Here is a 21,524-nt window from a genome sequence, read left to right as displayed (position 1 = left end):
CCCAGTTATGCTAATCAGAAACTTGCTTCTGCCTAAACAGTGCAACGCGACCTGCTTAGTAATCAAGTCCCTGACGCCCCACTTAATTGAGGTCACCATTGTTACAGGGTACGGGAGGGGTGAAAATGTTTTCATTTCAAGGATGCAGCTTTATGCCTTGGGGTCAGACATGGGCTCATTGTGTAGGATCCTGTGTTCTTAGATAACAAGTTTCTGCATACCACTCTCCTTAAACAGATGACCCAACTCCTCTCTCTTCACCAGCATCTGAACAATCCTCACATTCAGAGTGCCAATTTTTGTGGCTCTTCTGCAGGACAAAAATGTGTTCTTTATATTTGTCTCAGAGACAACTGACCCTCCCTGTGGCTCTAATCCAGTAGAGTCATAATGACCAGGCTGCTCCTTGACAGTGTAGTTAGGGGATCTAACCCTAGTGCTGTTAAGTACACTCTCCATGGTTCTTTTCAATGGCTAATAATACTCTACTGGTACCACTCAAGTAAGGTAATTATTTAAGCCATAAATGGGACCCTAATAGGTACTACTACTCCGGGCTAGAGCAGACCTGGAAGTGATGACAACTAATGGGTAACTCTACATCCCCCACAGCTTCTAGACTCCTGAACTAGAACCTTGCCACTGGATGCAGTTTAGGGTCATACCCAGGGCATATATATATATATGTGTGTGCATATGTATATGTGTGTGTATGTATGTGTGTATATATCATCATCGTTTAACGTACGCTTTCCATGCTAGCATGGGTTACACCATTTGAATGAGGACTGGTGAACCAGAGGGCTACACCAGGCTTCAATCTGATTTGGCACAGTTTCTACAGCTGGATGCCCTTCCTAATGCCAACCACTCCGAGAGTGTAGTGGGTGCTTTTACGTGCCTCCGGCACGAAGGCCTGTCAGGCAGTACTGGCAACAGACACGCTCAAAATGGTGCATTTTATGTGCTACCTGCACAGGAGCCAGTCCAGCAGAACTGGCAACGATCTCGCTCGAATGTCTCACACGTGCCACCGGCACAAGTGCCAGGAAAGCGACGCTGGGCACAGGTGCCATCATGATTTCACTTTCGCTTGCCCCAACAGGTCTTCGCAAACCAAGTTTCATGTCCAATGAAGGAGACGACGTTGGCATGGGTGCCAGTCGTCGAATTTAGCTCGATTTCAATTTCACTTGCCTTAACAGGTCTTTGCAAGCGGAGTTTAGTGTCCAATGAAGGAAAGGTACGCATAAGTGGGCTAGCTACACCCCTGGCAGAGGCCTTGGATTTAAGTCTCACTTGGCTTGCCGGGTCTTCTCACGCACAGAATATTTCCAAAGGTCTTGGTCAGAAGTTATTGCCTCAATGAGGCCCAATGTTCGAAGGTCGTGCATCACCACCTCATCCCAGGTCTTCCTGGGCCTACCTCTTCCACAGGTTCCCTCAACTGCTAGGGTGTGGCACTTTTTCACACAGCTATCCTCATCCATTCTTGCCACATGACCATACCAGTGCAATTTATCTCCTACGACATCACGATTCTCTCTCACACACTGTCTTGCAACACAAAATACCTCAAGTCTTTGGTCCTCACGGCGCAGAACATTGGCAAATTATTTCTTATCTGCTTCCCCTCTGGCTAAATAAACCTGTTGCCTAGCTTCCCTTCTGGCAGTCTGATACAATTCCCTGCTACCACCGTTTTTCCAGTCCTTCCAAGCCTGTTTCTTTTGTCTAATAGCCCTGTCAACAACATTGTTCCACCACCACATTATTTTCAGTTGAGAGGAGACTTTGCACCATCCACAGATCTGGTCAGTGGCCCTCAGCAGGTTGTCCTGTAGAAACATCCAGTTGTCTTCTACATTGTGTGAAGCTACATCCCCCTCTATTTCGTCAAAGGCTTCGAGTAACACGTCTCTAAATCTCTGTCCATTCGCAGGATCTTTGAGCTTCCAGACCCTACTCCTCCAAGTTGGTCGTCTTCTGGGCAACCGCTTAGCCCTGATCCTGAAGTCACTAACTACTAGTCTATGTTGTGGGGTACATTCTTCGCCTGGGAAGGTTTTGACATTTATAAGCAGCCATCTTTCCCTTTTCTTGGCGAGGAGGTAGTCAATTTGGCTAGTGTGTCTGCCAGATCTGTAAGTGACTAGGTGATTGGCAGGTTTCCTGAAGTTAGTATTGCAGACCATAAGGTCATTTGAATCACAGAACTCCAGCAGCCTGGTTCCCTCCTCGTTGCGGGAACCAAAACCATTGAAGTCACCAGCTACAAAGAGAAGGTCCCTGTCATTTGTCGATGAGGTAGTCTGCAGGAGGGTGTTATAAAATTGGTCTTTCTGTCCGTCAGGTAGCCCGGGCTTAGGGGCATAGGCCCAGATAATGGTTGCTAACCCATGGACTAATCTAATCTTAAGTATTCTATCGGATACTCTAACTACCTCAATTACCTTATCCACCCATTTCTCTGCAAGAAGTATGCCCACGCCCCCAACCCCGTCTGTGTTCCCTGCCCAGAAAATCTTGTACCTGTGTTCTTTGCCTGTGAGGAACCTAGCGGAACCTCTTTTCCATCTTACTTCTTGGAGGCAGCAGATATCGACACATCTCCGTTGGAGCATCTCAACAATTTCACCAGACCTACCTTTCAGAGTGCCGACGTTGAGAATGCCAACCCTGAGGGTGTGGGAGGTATGGGCTCGTGAGACCCTGGGGCAGGGAACAGCAGCGTCATGTACCGGAAAAGAAAGCTTGCATTTTGCAGAATTCATAGACAATCATTAGCATTCATTTCAGCCTCCATCTACCACACTATCGTATTTTGCATCATATGATCGCTACCTTACATAGGGGATAAACCCTAAGTGGGGGTGGGGGGAATGGCGTGAAGTCTTTAGACGTGTTCATGGGAGACAGTCAAGAACTTCCGGTACTGGTGGTGGGGGTGGGGTGGGAGGGCGGCTGCACCAAGGCCATTGCTGCAAAGGTATTTAGGTCGAGTGTGGGAATTGGGGTGTGTGCGCTAGTATTATAGACCTGGCGATGCAAGGGGTCAATTGAAAGAGAGAGGAGAAGAGAGATAGAGAGTGAGGGAGTGGGATTGATAGAGACAGAGTAACGCAGATATCAAAAGAGACAGAGTAAAGCATAGGGGGTTAGGCCAGAGCACGAGAGAGATAGAGAGATATTTCTGGGAATTTCTATCGCATAGACACAGTAAATATTGAATGGTAGAAATAGAATTGAGAAATAAGGGTTTTCGGCCAGCTAAATCTAAGACAGAATTATAGAGAAAGGTGTCTATGTGAGAAAATTAAAACTAAAAAACTTATGAGTGAATTTTGGCGACATTGTTATGGACAACTGAAAATGAATTTGAGCACTAAATAAGATATTAGGAATCAGGGCAAAAATACATAGAACAGTACAAACGACCGTTAATTCCCGGGGGTAAAGATGTCCTATTGAAACGCCTTATTACTCTGATATAAGAAAGCAATTTCAATATAACTGCCAGAAAAGGTGTATTTTCCATTACAGAAAAGTACAAAAAGCTGTCAGCTGGAGGAGGGAGAGATTGTTGGAGGGTGGTGAGAGAGGCTTTCGGAGGTTGGCGAGAAAGATTGTCAATGGTTGGTGAGAGAGGTTGTTGGAGGTTGGTGAGAGGCAAAGACATTATTCTGCTTACAAAGCTGAACATTAGAAGCATCAGTTGTGGTGTGCAAGAGAGACGATTGCGCTGGTATGGACATGTGGTGAGAATGGATGAGGATAGCTGCGTGAAAAAGTGCCACACCCTAACAGTTGAGGGAACCCGTGGAAGAGGTAGGCCCAGGAAGACCTGGGCTGAGGTGGTGAGGCAAGACCTTCGTACATTGGGCCTCACCGAGGCGATGACTACTGACCGAGACCTTTGGAAATGTGCTGTGCGTGAGAAGACCCGGCAAGCCAAGTAAGATCGTTGCCAGTGCCCCTGGACTGGCTCTTGTGCGGGTGGCACATGAGATGCACCATTTTGAGCGTGGCCGTTGCCAGTACCGCCTGACTGGCTCCCGTAGGATTTTCGAGTGAGATCGTTGCCAGTGCCCCTGGACTGGCTTGTGCGGGTGGCACATAAAAGACATCATTTCGAGCGTGGCCGTTTTCGTGCGGGTGACACGTAAAAGCACCCACTACACTCTCTGAGTGGTTGGCGTTAGGAAGGGCATCCAGCTGTAGAAACTCTGCCAAATTAGATTGGAGCCTGGTATTGCCGTTTTAACAATGCATCCTACCCAGCTCTTCGAAACGCCGGTGTTAAAACGGGGGTAGCTGATGAAGGAAAATGTTCTCTATGTGTGTTTTCTTGCCTACGTTTTGTTTGCAATGTCCTGTACCCAGATATGCACCTATACATACAGGTGGATGTCGGTATGCACATACCTGTACGTATATATGCATATACTCATTTACTATTTGTTCATATATATATATATATATATATATATACACACATACACATACATACATACATACACACATATATACATGTACATATCACATACACACATATATATGTATGTATGTGTGTATGTCTTTGTGTCTGTGTTTTTCCCCCGCACACACACCACCACTGCTTGACAACCAGTGTTAGTGTGTTTGTGTCCCCATAACTTAGTGGTTCAGCAAAAGAGACCGATAGAATAAGTACTAAGCTTTTAAAAAAATGCCCTGGGGTTAGTTTTCAAGGTGGTACCGCAGCATGGCTGCAGTCAAATGACTGAAACAAGCAAAAGATAAAAGATGTATATTCAGAAGCTTTTGTAGAAATTACTTGATACAGTTACAATAACTATAGAAAGATTTAAAAAAAAAATTTGTATTTCTTATTTTACACAATGTCACTAACCTTTCTTGAAGGAGTTTGTGTAAGTGCTTTCATTTTTCAGTGTTTAAAACACGTGTTCCTGGCTAATGCATACAAAGGAAATTGTTTTTTTGTAATGGTGTTAACTATTTCTGGTTTAGCTTCTGATTTAGAATTTTTATGAAGTATTCAAGTATTCATCCTTTGCCTTTTGTAGTTGATCATTTTCAATTTTTATTTTGTATAAGGGGAATATTTTAAATTTTCTTTGTGCACAAATGTCTTGATGCCATGCATTCTACATGGAATATTTCTAAGAGATGAATCTTTAATCTGTTGTTTATGCATGTTTACATGCCTGGTTAGTTTTGTCTGTTTTTTTTTATGTAATTCACATTGTGTCATGGGCATGTTATGCAGTAGATGGGAAGGAATTGAAAGTGAATGCAAACAGGAATTGCAAAACAAAAAAAATCTCCTGCAAGTTACTTGATGACCTCATTGCTATTGGTACCATGTAATAAGCACCCAGTACACTTTGTAAAGTGGTTGACTTTAAGAAGGGTATCCAGTCTTAGAAACCATGCCAAAGCAGATAGAGTTTGGCACAGTCTTCTGACCTGCCAGCTCCTGTCAAACCATTTGACTTATGCCAATATGAAAGGATGTTAAATGACGAGGATGATGATGATATATATGTATATACATAGATATAGATATACATGTATGTGTGTGTATATATATATATTTATATATTCGATGAATGAGAGAGATGGAAGATATGAGAAAATTTATTGATCACTACAATTGTTCCAACCCATCTAGCATCAATCCCTCATGAGTGGGATACTGAACAACTGGTTTAGGAGTATCCATCGGTGTAGATGTGTCTTTTCAGGTGATTACAAGCTGTATCTCATTAAAATAATGTGTATTCCACAAGATTTCTTCTTGGTGTATGTATACAAAAGCAGTAAATTAAGGGATACAGCTTCCCTATTATAGAAGATAAGTAATAAGTATCAGATGCAAAAAGAAACAAATTCACAATACAGCAAAAAAAAGTAATAGATATAACCGTTAGTAGATATGGATGTATAAACACCCTCACTTGGGTTGTATGGTGCATGTACACTTACTCACACAAACTTACAGATATAAGCATATGTACGCGCATGGTTTGGCACACATAGTGAATTAAATATATACTTTGTGTTTATAGGAATGGGGAGGTTGCAGTTAATTCATCCATACATTAAGGTAAATTATGGTTATTAATTTGGTTAACGATTACTCAAATTCATTCCCACTGTATTGTGCGAAAGTGCATTTATAAGCATGCAAATATCTTGACAGTCTTTCAGAAATCCCATTAATGATCTTCTCATTGAAGAGACACATCTACATCGATGGATATTTTTAAACCAGTTGTTCAGTATCCCACCTGTGGGGGATGGCTGTTAGATGGGTCAAAACAATTGTAGTGATCAATAAACATTTTTGTATCTTCCATCTACCAACAAACACTGTGAAAGTGAATGTGCTTTGCCAGTAAACTACCAGTTGTAAACCATACGATTTATTATCTAATAATAATAATATTAATAATAACAATAATAATAATAATAATAATAATTCTGGGATGGTGTCTGGCATGCTAGAAGGCCACTGGGAGTGAGGCACCCCTCAGCTTCTGTTGAAGCATGTCTCTAGGAGAAGGTCACTCCAATATAAAACCAGATATGCAGGGAATGGCATTGGACATTTTGGGGATATTTAGTTTGTGCTAGAGATCATGGCACTCCTACATCCCTGAGCCTGCATCTCATATTGGCACCAGACATCTCACTCTGGCTTGTTTCTAGGTAAGGTAAATAGAGTGGAGAGGGTCTATGAGGTGTCGTGCAAGCCTTATTGGACACTGGAAATATGTCATGGCCAACAGGAAGCAGTCTAGCTTCCTAGGGCTAAATAGTAGCAGTATGATTCCCTTGATGGGTCTGTCACATTAAGTTGACAGTAAACAACTGCTTTATATTTATTCTATTTTCACTATATATGTATCTTTATTTTTAGTATATATTTTATTTTTATTCGGACGTCCTGTGGTGATGGCAAGGTGGTGAAGCATGCAGACCTGATGGGTTGGATGCATGTAGTCAGCAACCTGTATGTAGGCAGCCCATGCTAGATATAAAGTCTTCTCCTTGTCACCCAAGACAGTGATAGGATTCAGTTGCTGCATGGATGTTTGAACAGTTCCATTTGGAGAGGGCACTGCTCACCCGGAGGCCAGGGAGGTTCTAGAAAAGGTGAACCAAAAATTGCCTGTCTTTCTATATCTGGTCAGTTTAGTATGACTGACAGATGTCCGCCCTGCACTCAAAAAACAAAGAGACTTTTTTTACAAAATTTGGATTTCATGTTGGAATGTGTGCACTCTGTTGGATAACAAGAGTGATTGTAGGCCTGAAAGACGCACTGCACTTGTTGCTTGCTAGCTGAACCGCTATAACATTGATATAGCTGCACTTTCAGAGACTCGTATAGAAGGTGATGGTCAGCTTGAGGAAGTAGGAGGTGGGGAAGGCTGAAGGAGGAGCACAAAGAGGCTGGTGTTGGCTTTGCAGTTTGATCTGATATCCTTAAGAAGTTGGAGGAGCTTCCTGTTCCTATAAATGAACATCTAATGACTCTACGATTGCACCTGAAAGGTGGGCATGGAACTCTCTAGGATGTTTAGGTATAGGGAAAATGAGTAGCAATGGTTTCATGCTGCTAGAGCTTTGCGATGAACATGAACTTTACATTGCAAACACTCATTTTATGCACAAAGGTGATTGCACAACAATGTGGATGCACCCAAGGTCTAAAGTTTGGCACTTGCTGGATTATGTCATCATCTGCAAGCGCGACATCTATAACATTTGTAACACCAAGTTTTTTTATAGCTCAGAATGCTGGACAGACCACGTCTGGTGTGAGCAGAGTTCCAGATGATGATTAGAGTGAAAGAGAGAAGAGAGCCAGTTGGCATTCCTTGGCATCTGAATGTCCACAAGATATATTGTGTTGAGGAAAGAGCTTCAGACTGGCTTGTCCATCGTTTAAAATACTACAGTATGGGAAGATTTTGGAGATCAGGTTCTTCAATGTGCTGTTGAAACACTAGGATATGCTATTGCCAGACACATAGACTAGTTTTTTTGTCCGCCACTACATTCCTCCATGGCAAGGTTTAATTTGTGTATACAAATTTAATTTGCGGTCCATGGGAAGAGCCGTCTTAACGATGCGTCCTACCCAGCTCTTCGAAACGCCGGTGTTAAAACGGGGGTAGCTGATGAAGGAAAATGTTCTCTATGTGGCTTGTGTGTAAAATCACTACTGCAGCAATCTCTCAGGAAGATACAGAACACTTGGTGGGAGGATCTTGCTCATGATGTTTAGGCTGCTGCTGATGCAAATGACAGCAAGAAGCTTTACCATCTTATGAAGCAAGTTTATGGGCCTAAGAGCTCTGCATCAGCTCCTTTGCTTTCTAAGGAGTCTTCTTCTCTGTTTACTAAATTAACAGAAATCACAAGTCACTGGTTTAAACACTTCTCTGAAGTCCTAAACCATGAGTCAGTTGTGGATGAAACAGTGATTGATATTATGCAATAAAGACCCATCATTGGATTCTTAAATTCTATGCCCCCAATAGATGAGGTAATGGCATCAATAAGTAAATTGTATCTTGGTAGGGCACCTGGAAAGGATGGAATTTGTGCTGAGGTCTTGCAATTTGGTGGTGATTACATCATACAGTCTCTTCATGAACTTATTAGCGTAGTCTGGAGAGAACAATGTGTGGTAACTACAGAGGTATTGCTCTATTATCAGCTGCTGGCAAGGTTCTGGCAAATATTCTTCTTACCCGTCTGAATGGGTATCTCGTAAATGATGTCCTATCTGAATCTCAATGTGGCTTCCAATCTGGTAGAGGGACAATGGATATGATTTCCACAGCAAGATAGATGCAGAAGTGCGATGAGCAGAATATGGATCTTGTCCAGGTATTCATTGATTTAACCAAGGCCTTTGATACTGTGAATAGGGCTTTGCTATGGAAATTACTTGGCAAATTTGGATGTCCGGATCACTTTGTATCTATAACTAGCAGTATAACCCGACGTTGTCCGGGTGTGACTTATTATGCCATCTACGATAAGTCTTGTTAGGTGAAAATCAACTAAAAAAGAAAGCCTTACAACGAAAAAATCCTTATGATGTAAATATGTTCATAATTCAAAAGACGATGAAATTAATAGGGAAAGTCTGAAGGCTGTTTTGCGTAACATTATTAAGTGTACGTAAATTTCATCCGTCTAATTGGCTATACAAATGCTTGTGCAAAACAACTTTTTGCACTGCCTTGATTATACATAGCAGGGTAATTCCTTTTCGCAGGAGGTAGAACTGCAATTTCTGATGAAGCAATTGCTGGCGATCTGTTGCTACACAGTTCTGCCAGAATTCTATCAGATTGGGCAGTAGATGTTGATGCACCATTTTGCATTATGTTCAAAGTAGCTTCTGGAATGTGGTGAATTGCTGCAGTCTGTTGCTGTCTTTTTAAACCGGTTGCTTTCTTTCCCCAGCAAGCTTTCTTGTTTGGAGGCATAATCTATGTACATATTAAACAGATCAACAAAAGTTATAACAGATGGGAGGGTCGGTAGTTTTCACATTTTGGTAATTTTTCAGATTAACACCCGCACGATTACGTAATCCTAACCCTAAAACCCTAACCCTGACCCTAAAACCGTAACCGTAACAGTAACCTCCATCGTAACCTTAACCCTAACCGTAACCCTAAAATCCTAACTCTGACCCAAAAACCGTAACCCTAACACCCTAGTGAAAATCGTGCGGGTGTTAATTTGAAAAATTACCCACATTTGTAATGAAGTTCACTGATTTGCAATGTGTTGTCCATAAGCTCCGTAGTTTGTATATTTACAAAACATTGATGAACATGAGTTATCTTGTAGTGAATGCTTGTGTGTACGTGCGCATGTATGCGTTTGAGAGAGGGAGAGAGGAAAAGAGAGAGAGGGGGAGAAAGGAATAGAGAACGGGAGCAATGAAGAAAGAGGAAGGGAGAACGGAAGACAGTTATAAAATAGCAATGTGTGCGCATGTTTATATAAGAAACACACAGAAACTAAATCTTATATCTATAATGTTGATATGTGTATGTGTTTATGTGTATGTTGTCACAGATCACGTATGTGTGGTTGTGTGTGTTTTTACGTTTCTATGTTATGAAAATTATGTTAGAGGTAAAGGGATAGAAGAAAGCTATTAAATGGGAGAGAGGAAGAAGAATGAAGTAAGAGTGAAAAGGTAGAAGGAAAGAATAGTCTTAAAGCAAGTTAATCTATGACTTTGTATGTATCACTTTCTCTCTCTCTCCCACTTTTACTCTGTATATTATATGTTGAGCGCGTGATCGATGTGTAAGAATGCCGGTACAGGTAGAAGGGAAGAAATATAAAAGTTGCTAGAAACAACAGCCAAATCTCCCTTAAATCACACAAAGTAAACAGAATTTTAAAAATCTAATTACTGTACTGGAAAGTTCACATCGAGAAAATTCCATTGATGTAAAAATTTGTACAAAAAGTGGAAAATGTGGATTTCTATAAACTTTTAAAAAGGCTTCACACAGATACAGAACTTCAGCATTATATATTAAGCTGCGCAACACACACACACACACACACTAAATTTAAAAAATGATAGGTATTTGTATATATGTGTGTATTAATGTGCATTCTGTGTGTCTCTCTCTATATATATGGTAGTAAGTAAATGCATTTTAAGAAAGATGATTAAAAAAATTCAGTTTGTAGGGAATAAATGTTTGACTGTCGATCGTATTTGGAAGAGACTGACAGGTATTTGTATGTATGTGTTTATTTGTATGTATGTGTGTATTTGTATGTATGTATGTATGAGCGTGTATTCAAAACATCTATATTTACACTTTAAAGTTGGTTTTCACACTCAACTCTGTTCTGCAGAATGAGTGTAGCGACGGGAGGTTTGTGCCCATATCTACGTTCTGAGTTCAAATTCCGCTGAAGTCGACTTTGCCTTTCATCCTTTCGGGGTCTAAAAAATAAGTAGCAGTTGAACACAGGGGTCGATATAATCGACTATTCTCCACCTGCCCGAAGCCGCCCTTGTGGGAAAATTTAAAATAATGATAATAATAATAATATAATAATAATAATGACCTCTGCCAATCAAAGCCCCAACCCACAACTAAGTCTTAAGTGTATATATATATATATATATATATATATATATGGGCAACACACACACGCACTAAATAAAAAAATGTTAGTAAGTAAAAGTGTTTTAAAAAAGATTGTTAAATTTTCAGATTAACACCCGCACGATTTTCACTACAGTGTTAGAGTTGGGGTTTTAGGGTTAGGTAGGTAATCGTGTGGGTGTTAATCTCAAGATTTACGAAAAGATTTTCCAAAAAACTCACAGTTTGTAGGGAATAAATGTTTGTTGATTGTATTTGAAAAATATGTGTGGCTATTTTTTTTTTTTTTTGTTATGGTGAAGGACGAGTTAGTCCTCATTAAAGGCCTGTGATATGCAGGAGACTGACTGGGAGAGCAGTGCCTGTCATCACCACAGATGGAGGAAGCAGGTTAAGGAGGGAGTTGACACCTTTGAAAGAGCACATATTCACCAAGAAGAATTTAAGCATGCTGCTTGAAAGTGCACTGCTAATGTAGTGAATGGGGAAAGCTTGGTTTGCAATGTTTGCAGTCGTGTATGTTGGTCAAGAGCAGGGCTCATTAGCCACCACTGGAGCTGCAAATGCAAAATATAAGTCAGTCCTAGAGCACACAATGTTCCTAAAGGTCAGCAGTGGTCTTCCTTGATTACAAGTGGATGGCTATCATGTATGTATGTATGTATGTATGTATATATGTATGCATGCATGCATGCATGCATGTTTGTTTAATTAGAAAAAGATTTGTTTTTAAATTATCTGTTTTAAAAACTTTGTGGAATAAGTTGGTGTATAATGTGTATTTCATGTGTAAGAGCTTTTGTTTTTCAATATTTCAGGCACGTATGTTCCAGGCTAATGCATATAGAAGTTGTTTTTTTCATAATGGTAATGGTATTAATTATTTCTGGTTTAGTTTTGGATTTAGAATTTTATTAAGTATTCTTCTTTTGCCTTTCATAATTGATCATTTTCATCTTTCATTTTTTCAAAGGAGAATATTTTTTTTATTCATAATGGTGATATTACTTCCAGTGTCCAACTGCATTTTAACACTTGCATTTCTGATTTTCACCTTCATGAATTTTCTCATTGTTATATTACTAATTTCTTCCAATGGCATACTATTTATTCTTTTTCCTTTGTTCTGACGTTTTTTTATCTTCGTTCTGCAGTGCATCTTTATATATCCTATACTTCCACAACAGAAGCACTCTGTTTTCTTAAATGGACAATTTTTCCTCACGTGTATACTTCCACATGCAAAACATGGCTTTATTTTCTGATTTTTATTGTGTTTTTTAAAGAAACACGTTATCTCTATTCTGACTATTTTGCACTTGCTTTACTTGGAAACAATCTTTACATTCAATTTCCTCTGTGTTGTGTCATATTTTGACTATCAATTCACATTCTTCTGGCACTTGTTGTAGGGTTGCATCCTGGTTTTGCTCCAGCTTTGTGAGAACTCTAGTTCTAACTTTTACGTCCTTTTTGGCAGTAAGTCCCTGTGTAAAAATCAGGCATTTGAACATACATGGTGTTAATTCGTCCATTTTAAACTTCTCGCATTCCCTGTTAACTCTACCAGCATATGTGATGTAGTCCACATCGTTGTTTTTCTCTATGTTCAGATACTTCCAATGTGTGTTGAACAATGATCTGTTTTTACTGAAAATTTTACACAATATATCTATTGTGTTTATGTCTGAGGGTTTTCTTGGGAGTATATTATTTACTGTATCGTTCATGTTCTGTTGCTGCCAGTTTTCTCATGATTAAGCTCATTTTATTCTTGTCATCCCAATCTTTACATTCTTTCTTAAAGATTTGCTCATATCTTTTGTAGTATGCTTTGAAGGTAACTCCTCCGTCAGGTTCATATTTGAACTCTGTTATTGAGTTTGCAACATATTCTGGCGAGAACACTTTTTCTGACTTTCCTGATTACTTCAGTAATTACAGCATTTGTTGCTGTAATATTATTTGTTGTTGTAGCTTCTGCTGTTGCTCTTGCAGTTGTATCTGCTGCTGTTGTTGCTGTTTTTGCAACTCCAGCAAATTGGCCAACAAATTTTCCACAATTTTATAAATTTGTTTTGTAAAATTTGCACAACAAAACTTTGTGAGTTTATTAACTCCTCTTTGCATTTCTATTAAATCCATGTGAATTGGTTTATCCTCATTGCTACTGTTACATCCTTAAAATGTTGGATTGTTATAATGCATACTTCAGTATACAATATACTTAGTAAAACCAGTAAAGATATGACTGTCTCTGACTGCCTACTATGTACTCTGGTACTTCATGTACTTCTCTTTACTTATAGTGAATAGGTTATTCCATTTGTCACATGGGAGGGGTATACCATTATTACTAATTCCCTACAACAATGAGGGTCAACATCTGAAGATCATTTTTCATCACTTTGTCCCATATCTTCCTAAGTCTTCCTCTTCTACAGGTTCCCACTACATTTAGAGATCAGGACTTCTTTATGCAGCTGTCTTCATTCATACACATCACATGACCATACCAGCACAGTTCTCTCTCGCACATCTGATGCCACATATATCTGATGTTACTTATACATCTGATGCCACTTATACCTAATTTTACTCACAAAACTCTATTTGTTGTACATGCACAGTGAAAATGCACATCTAGCAGAGCATGCTAGCTTCATTTTTCAAAATTCTTTATATATCCTCTGCTTTCACAGCTCATGTTTCATTACCAAGTAGCATAGCTGTTCATACACAGACATCATATAATTTATCTTTCACTCTGACAAAAAGGACTGTTGTTATCAAAGTAATAAGTCTCTGAACTTTGTCCTGCCAGTTCTTTTTCTAGCAACTATGCTTTTGTCAAACTACCCAACCCATGGCAGCATGGAAGAAAGGATGTTAAATGAGGATGATGATATATATACATCATCATCATCATCATTTAATGTCCATTTCCCATGCTGGCATGTGCTGGACAGTTTGACAAGAACTGGCACAGTGAGAAGTGAGAATATGCTAATCATTGTTATGTTTTGTCACAAGAGAATGACTTCTCCTTTACAACAAATGTACAACTGATTCATTCACACAAAAGACTCTGGAGCATTAAATGATGATGATGATGATGATATATATATATATATATATATATATATATATATATATATAAATATAAATATTTTGTGTCTATCTACCCATCTCTTTCTCTATTTTTTCTCTCTACCCTTCTAATATATATGATTATAAAAATGTCTATTCATATTTATTTACATTTTTTTAACCAAGGTAAATGCCAACCATTATTTGGATGATAAGAAGTTTTCTAGTGGACATGACAACTTACAAGATAAATTAAAACTTACACTGGTGGAAGTTCTCATTTCAACTGTTCCTGAGACATTGTAGTGTTTATCCTGCACATTAATACCACACACTTTGAAATCTCCCTTCCCAATATTTTTCTGATATTTAATCATGTAAGCACTATCTATGATGAGTTAAAGATATAAATGTGAATCAATAATCAAGGTAAGTTGATCTCTATGCACATTCACAACTTTAGTATGTAACACATTCACAAATCTCCAGAAACATTCTACTGCAAATAATCAGAGCATAGAAAACTGAAAACCTCTCTCACTTCTCTGTAATATTATCATCATCATCATCTTTATCATCCTCATTTTATTACTGCGTTCCATGTCGGCATGGGTTGGATGGATCTTCACAGCCTCATTCCCCCTACTGCATAGAAGCTACAACTCCCAATGACTGTGTTCATACTAATTTCTACAGCTGGGTGCCCTTCCTAACACCAACTGCTATGGAGTGTATTTTTTTATGGCACCAACACAAGAGAGGTTGAATAGTCTTCAGTGAGACAAGACTTGAGGTACCTCATAACCCAACACTTTCTCTACTCATTTACCAACCACTTTATAAAGTGAACAGTAGTGAGGTAGGGGTAGGAGCTTGTATACAACACAGTAAATGTAAATTTGGAAAAGGAACAATGATAGCAGAAAGCTATCCTAAGCTAAAACGTTTGTATTATGGCGTAATTCAGTAGAAAAGTAAGTTGGCTTACTTCCCTTTGCGTTTTTATCACCCCTTAATTTTTATTTACTCTTTTTGTACACCCGTAAACTGAACAATTACCCTCAATATCTACTAAATACAGTTCTATATTTGAGAGATGAGGAATTATGAACATTATTTACATTTGACGGATATTTGTCCTCATCTTGTTTGTTGTTAACAAGTTTCCTGGAGCAATTTTGAACCTGGGTTCTCATTCCTAAGGTATTTGTCCGACGTTGTTATTATTATTATTATTCAGGTCACTGCCTGGAATCGAACTCGGAATCTTGGGGTTAGTAGCCCACACTCTTAACCACTACACCGTATGCCCGTGGGCAATTATGGAGTGAATTTTATGGAGTGAATATTAGATTTATATCTAATATTTTCCTATCCTTCCTTAATACCGGCATTAGGTCTGGTTAGGAGGTTATTATGTCCTAGCATATGTGCTGCTTCTTTTAGTTTTCATATTTTCCAGTCTATTATTATTAACTTCATCCAACAGGGGGAGGTGGTCTCTATTTTTCCATACATGATCAGCTATACCCAATTTATCAATATCTCCTCATGTCACAGCTTTGCGATATTCCTCTACCCTTATTTTGATGGGGCAGCATGTTTCGCATTTGTATAACCTATTACAGCTGGATGGGATGGAGTACACGCAGTCTTTGGTCATATTCTCTTCTATTGGTGGTTTTACTTGAAGGAAATATTTGTGAAGTGTTGTATTACTCTTGAATACTGTCCTGATGTCATATGGGCTGCATATCTTTCATATCTTTTCGTAGTGGCCTTTCACTTAGGGTAGACAGACTGTGGTCAGTTTATGGGTTTCATCCTCTTTTCTCTTCATAATTGGAGTGGAAAGTATGTTTTTTGGGGTACTTGTTGCTCAAATTCTACATTATTTTGAAAGAAGAAAGAATTTTTTACATTTTGTATTAGTGCAGACATGTAAGTAATTTATTTATTATTAAACATGATAACATAAAAGTTATTTACATGTTTTTTGAGTTATGAAACAAATTTGTCATGATATTTGGATTTTTTTATTGTTAAACAAAGATTCATCTAAATATTTCTCTGTCATTTATGACTATATACACTCCTTATCCTTTTCTCTTATATATAACAATATGTTCTACTAGCTAATGAAAAATGCGGAGGCATACTAACAATATTCTTAACAATTAAACCTCAAAAAGTAGAGGACAAGAAAAAAACTCCTTAAAATTAGAGTTTAAAATATTGCTGGTAAAATTAAAATTAAAAAGTATCTCTTAGGTACATTTTCGTATTTTTTTAAAAAATTCAATTAATTTCACTTTTCCTTTTTAATTTTATTTTTTGTACTAAATGAATTAATAAAAAAAATTTAATTTTAGCAGCAATATTTTAAGCTCTAATTTTAATGAGTTTTTCTTGCCCTCTCCTTTTCCAGCTTTAATTTGTTAAGAATTTTGTTAGGATGCATCCACATTTTTCATTGGCTAGTCCAGTGTTTTTACAGGCATTGCAGTAATAGTAAAATTTTAATTAACAATATATAAAATTACCATTTTTTGCAGTCATTTTGAATTCAAAAATTTCCAAGAATATTCAAACAAAATTTTGATTTTTTTCATTTGACTAATTCTCATTTAGAAATTAAATTAAAAATGAATGATAATCATTGCAACTTTGCCTTCCTTGGACATAATGTACATACTGTAATTTCAGTGCTGTATAGAGACAAAGTTACAAATGAATATATTTAAAGAACTTGAGGATACAAATTTAATCAAATGACTTTATTTTAAATAAATTAAATTAAATTAATATTGAATAGAATATAATTACAAGTAGTATTTGCCTTTTCTGAACAGACAAAGCCACAAATAATCATATTCTATTTACTATAAAATTAATAAATAAATTATAAATAAAGTCATTTTTAGCATGCAAATAATTGACTCCATCATCATCGTTTAACGTCCGCTTTCCATGCTAGCATGGGTTGGACAATTTGACTGAGGACTGGTGAACCAGATGGCTACACCAGGCTCCAATCTGATTTGGCAGAGTTTCTACAGCTGGATGCCCTTCCTAACGCCAACCACTCTGAGAGTGTAGTGGGTTTTTTTACGTGCCACCAGCACGAAGGCCAGTCAAGAGGTACTGGCAATGACCACGCTCGAAATGGTGTATTTTATGTGCCACCTGCACGGGAGACAGTCCAGCGGTACTGGCAGCGAACTCACTCGAATGACTTTTCACGTGCCACTGGCACAAGTGCTAGGAAGGCGACATTGGTAACGATCACGCTCACATGGTGCTATTTACATGCCACCGGCACGGAAGCCAGACAGCTGGTGCTCTGGCAACGATCACGCTCGGACAGTGCTCTTAGTGATCTACTGGTACAGGTGCCATCACGATTTCGCTTTCGCTTGCCCCAACAGGTCTTCGCAAGCCGAGTTTAGTGTTCAATGAAGAGACGTTGGCATGGGTGCCAGTCTACAAATTTAGTTCGATTTCGATTTCACTTGCCTCAAAAGGTCTTCGCAAGCGGAGTTTAATGTCCAATGAAGGAATGTTACGTGTAAGTGGGCTGGCTACATCCCTGGCAGAGACCTTGGATTTTGGTCTCACTGTTTGAAAATTTAAAAATAGTGAAAATTGACTGTTAAAATATTTGAATTTTTGTCATTTGCCTTTTCTAAACAGCCCTACTACATGATTCAGTACTGCTCATAGAGACAAAATAAAAAAAAAAAATTAATATTTTATTAAATAATCTTGTTATTAAAATAATTTATTTAAAAATGAACTTTAAAAAGCCATACTACAAAAAATTGCACAAAAAAATTTAATTTTTTATAAAAAATTATTTAAACTAATGAAAATAAATATTAGAACTCTATCAATTTGTGTTGTCTTTTAATTTTGTTGTGTGCGCCTAAGAAATAGTTTAGTTCATATATGAGTAGTGGGCAGTGGGATTTCTGCCCCCACCCCTCGGACTTTATATGATCATAACTTTCAGAAAAATGGATATTTTTTAATGAAATTTTCTACAAATATGTGTTATACCATGTAGATTCTGGGGGAGGAAAGTGTTTTAGGAGTGGGTGAGGAATTTTGGAAAATTCACCAGAATCTACTTCAATTCATCTTAACTTTCAAGAAAATGAATATTTTTTGATAAAATTCTCTACAAATATATCTCGGACTATGTAGATTTCGAGAACATAGGAATTTGGGGGGAAAACAATTGGGGTTTATTTTTGAGAACTGTTCCCCACTCGGGGCTGTTTTGGAACAAGTCATCCATATTTGTTTCATTTTCTCCATTTTGTGTGTTTGTGCATCTGTAGATTTCTACTGAAGCAACAAACAGGCAATGAAGGTATATGAAGCCCTCACTAGAAAACTCATTATGCTGAAGATAACAGCTAAAGGTCTGGTACATAGAAATATGTTATTAGGATGACTTATCTATTGCATACAATTTCTTTCACTTTAAGTAAATATATATAAGTGTATTTCTCACATCCATGACACCAACCACGCGCTTCACTTGTTCAACTCTTTCTCCTTCCTTCCTGGCCCCTCTAAACTTCTCTTCACTCTCGACATCCAGAGCCTCTACACTGTGATCCCTCACCATGAGGGGCTGTGTGCACTCAAACATTTCCTTGACCTCTAACCCAACCCCCAAGCCATCTCGTTCATCTGGCTGAACTTATCCTCTCACACAACTGCTTCTCGTTCATGGGAGTGGCTATGGGAACGAGAATGGGCCCCAACTATGCGAACCTGTTCGTTGGCTATGTTGAGGCCCAAATATTCTCAAGTTTCACTGGTCTCACTCCCGAACTATATGGCCATTATATTGACGACTATATCAGTGCAACCTCACTCTCCTGCGAACATCTAGACTCCTTCCTCTCTTTTGTCAAATCTTTCCATCCTGCCTCCACTTATCCTGCACTATCTCTGACACCTCTGTCTCCTTTCTTGACATTTCGGTTAGCATTCATCACTCCACTCTTACCACCTCCATCCACGACAAACACACAGACTCAGACTCTTACCTCAATTTCTCCGCCTCTCACCCTAAACACACCAAGCTCTCCATCCCCTATTCCCAATTCTTCCATCTATGCAGGCTCTATAGTGACAATCATGACTTTGAGACTCAGTCTCAACTCATGGCTCACCACTTCATCCTATGCGGATATCCCCTCACCACTATCCACACCGCCCTTGCCAGAGCATGTTCCATGGACTGTGCATCACCTCCCCCCGAACCTGCCCTGCTGTCTCCCACCTCCCTTTTCCCCTCACCTACCACCCCACCACCCCAACGCACCATTCTCCGAGCTTTCCGGCGTCTCCAGTCCAACCCCTCCACGTCACACATCTTCCCTAACCAACCCTTCCCTCTTTCAAACGAGCCACAACCTACGAGACCTCTTGGTCCACAGCTTCTTCCCCAACCCAACCTCCCAAACTGGCTCGTTCCTCTGCTTCTGCCCACACTGCTACACTTGCCCTTACCTCTCCAACAACACCCTCCTCACCAGCACCCATCATCGACCCTATCACATCACCAAATCCTTTACCTGCAATTCTACCAATATTATCTGCTCTCTCTGCCATTCTCTGTACATTGGACAAATGGGACGCCGCTTGGCTGACTGGTTTGCGGAACACCTCTGAGACATCCGCCTTGGCAATGACACTCTGGTCTCACGCCATTTCCGCTCTACCAGTCACTCTTTGCAACACCTGTCTCTGTTTGGATTGTCCTTACACAAGGGGCCATCTGGACTCCCGTTTGCGCTGTGAACAGGGATTAATCTTCTCTCTTCACTCCTTTGTGCCACATGGGTTCAACTCTCCTCCCCTCTTCATCTAACCTCCTCCCCTTGCCTCTCTCCCTTTCCCTCCTACTTCCTCCCACCCACCTCGCCTCTCTTGCTCCGACTCCTACTTCTCATCACTCCTACTTCTCTTCACTCCTACTTCTCTTTCTCCTCTCTTACTCTCTCTTCTCTCTTACTCTCTCTTCTCTCATACTCACCTTCCCCCTTCATCGTCAACCCTCCCACATAAGCCCACCCCGCCCCTACATATTCCTACCCTACCTTCCCTATCCTTCCCATCCCTTACACCCTCTCCCACATACCTACCTCTACCCCACCATCTGCCCACCCACATACCCCACCTCTACCCCCACCCTCAGCTGAAGCCTTACTTTCCCCACTCTCGCCTCCCCCACCTCCCAACAGCATCACACCACACCAAACTACACCATACCACACAACACATATCACAACACACCACCACGCACACACCAGCACTGACCAATTCCCATCCCCACATTTTCACATCTACACATAAACACAAGCACACGTCAAGATCACCAGCCCTCTTTCACATGCATATACATACTCTCTTACACACGTGCACCTTCTTTTTGGGATCACTATTACTTTGTTATCTCCCCTTTTCCTTAGCTCTCCTGTGTGACCCTTCTGCCTGGCATTCACCATGATAGATCACTAACTACTACACACATTTTTTTCTCTGTTTGTTTCTCTCCTTGTTTCTTTCTGTGTTCCTTTCTGTGGAAGAGCATAGGCTCGAAACGTTAAAGACTTTTTCAATTCTCAAGCGTTATACTAATACATCTGTTTGTTTTCTACACCACCTGTCTTCGTCTTTTGTTTTTTTGTGAATTCTCCCTCTCTCTCTCTCTCTCTATATATATATATATATATATATATATATATACATATACATATATATAAGAATTTAAGGATTGGAGAAAACGCATGTTATAATTGCATACTTTATTCCTACATATGTTTCAAAGGATTACTACAAATGCAAACATTGGCATAAACATACATATTCTGCATTCAAATAAAAATAAAGGTTTTTATAAAACGCTATCATATTTACCCGTAATAAGTAAATACTTAAAATAGTTCTAATAAAACACATTAGTTTTTCCCTCAAAGGTTAGAAGATTAAAATTACTTAAGATTCTAATTATTTATCTATACTTTCGTAATTTATTAACCTTAATTAGAGTATATTTTAAATCTTGATAAACCATTGTAACAACCATAACATACTAAATTTATGTACGTATGAACATACCGGTATGGGTGTTTTTTTTATATATACGCGTGTATCTGTGAGAGATAATGTGTATATATATATATATATATGTATATATATATATATATATGTGTGTGTGTGTGTGTGTGTGTGTGT

At 39.1% G+C, this 21,524-nt stretch overlaps 1 protein-coding gene across 8 annotated transcripts in view; it reads left to right on the top strand.

Annotated features, from left to right (window-relative positions):
* The window catches only part of LOC106870969 (diacylglycerol kinase epsilon), a 230,670-nt gene that overhangs the window by 61,844 nt on the left and 147,302 nt on the right, over positions 1 to 21,524 (top strand). For 7 of the 8 annotated variants that reach the window (XR_016240656.1, XR_016240655.1, XM_052978393.2 and 4 more), the window contains exon 2: positions 14,454 to 14,696. The exons of the other annotated variant lie outside the window; for it this stretch is intronic. The gene's annotated coding sequence lies outside the window, so the exon portion shown is untranslated. The remainder of the gene's footprint in view (positions 1 to 14,453; positions 14,697 to 21,524) is intronic. 8 annotated transcript variants of the gene reach the window in all.

This window comes from Octopus bimaculoides, chromosome 2 (genome assembly GCF_046866305.1).
Source record: "Octopus bimaculoides isolate indiv1 chromosome 2, ASM4686630v1, whole genome shotgun sequence".
NCBI classification, from domain to species: domain Eukaryota; kingdom Metazoa; phylum Mollusca; class Cephalopoda; order Octopoda; family Octopodidae; genus Octopus; species Octopus bimaculoides.
Note: the sequence above shows the minus strand (reverse complement) of the source record. Positions and strands in the feature narration are given on the sequence as shown.